The following is a 1,407-nucleotide window of genomic DNA, read 5'->3' as shown; positions in this document are numbered from 1 at the left end:
ACGTGGCAATGCACACTTGTTTTTACATCGTAAAAACCCATGTCTAGTGATGTGATTGTGATGCTGTAATTCTGAGTGTTTTATGTGCTGCAGAACAGGAACCTGCTGTAAAACAGCAATTATGCTGAGTCAGGCTTGATTTTTAATAATCTTTTCCTGTTAAATAAATCAAATCAAATCAATCTAGGAGGCACAGTTTATATGGATAGTATTTATTTTTTTACGATAACAAGCTGGAATGAAAACAAGCAAGAATGAAGGAAAAGTAACGACTTTCTACTTCTTGCCTTTTTTAAAAATGTAAGGAGTAAAAGTAAAAAGTAAACTGAAAAATAATTACTCAAGTAAAGTACAGATACCAAAAAAATCCTACTTAAGTAAAGTAACAAAGTATTCCTACTTAGTTACTTTATAACTTTGCCTAGATATGATAGTGTGTTTTTTAAATGTTTTTTCAGAGTTTTTACAAGTTTGTTGCCATGTCAGGCTTTCTTGTAGCTAAATTGAAAAGAATAGCCAAAAATAAACAAACAAACAAACAAACAAATAAATAAAGCAGAAAACAACAAAGAGAATGCATTCTCAGAAAAATCAAACCTCTTTTCTGGCTCAGATTCTCTGTCAGTGTTAAAATAAAATGATGGTTTTTGAACAACAAAGCTTTTAAAAAGCTGCCCTGGTCACACACGTGTGTTTTCCTTGTTTCCACCGTGTTGCTAAAATCACAGAACACAGCAGCTTGTACCAGTGTTCACAGCATCTCCAGTGAGAAATCCTGTTTATTCTAATGCCTGATGCTTTTTGACACTGAGAAAATAAACAGCCTGTGTGAATGAAAGAAGGAAATCTATGTTTTCTGTTCCAACCACTGCAAAGAAAAGAATTCCTTTGCGTCTGTGCATTTCCCCTTTTTGCATTAGTCTATTTTGAGCTTTGTTACTACACCTCACCTTCCCTGCTTTTCATCTCACTTCTCCCTAAATGTGAGAAAGTTTAAAGCAACACCTGCAGCTGTTAGCTCCACATGATGAGGGTTGGTAGTTGTGTCAAACAGCACTGCACTGTCAAAATAAAGAGATGCTGATCAATAATTAAAACAGATCAGTTTCTATAATGAGACGATAAACGGGGTGTGAATGCAGCGGAAAGCAAGAAGACATTTCAGGATGATGAGCACTAATTGAAAAAAGAAAGATTCAACAAAAGATGGAGCTTCTCCCTGGTGAAGGACAGAAGTTGCCATAGAGACTGGAGAGGGAACTTTAGGTGTTTGGGTGAAATAATTCAACAGTGAGGTTGCAGCTCACCTCTCCTGCAGCACACGACCCGGAGCTTTCAGAAAGGGACCTTTTCAGTTGATTTTACTGAGCTGCAACTCTCTGCATGAGTGGTGAAATGTTTTTATGG

General features: G+C 36.5%; 1 protein-coding gene across 1 annotated transcript in view; it reads right to left on the bottom strand.

Moving 5' to 3' along the window:
• olfml1 (olfactomedin-like 1) overlaps positions 1–1,407 on the bottom strand; it is an 18,432-nt gene that overhangs the window by 16,417 nt on the left and 608 nt on the right. The gene's annotated exons all lie outside the window — the stretch shown is intronic.

This window comes from Austrofundulus limnaeus, unplaced genomic scaffold (assembly GCF_001266775.1).
Source record: "Austrofundulus limnaeus strain Quisiro unplaced genomic scaffold, Austrofundulus_limnaeus-1.0 Scaffold7, whole genome shotgun sequence".
Lineage (NCBI taxonomy): Eukaryota > Metazoa > Chordata > Actinopteri > Cyprinodontiformes > Rivulidae > Austrofundulus > Austrofundulus limnaeus.
The sequence above is the reverse complement of the archived record's forward strand: the minus strand, read 5'-3'. Positions and strand labels throughout refer to the sequence as shown.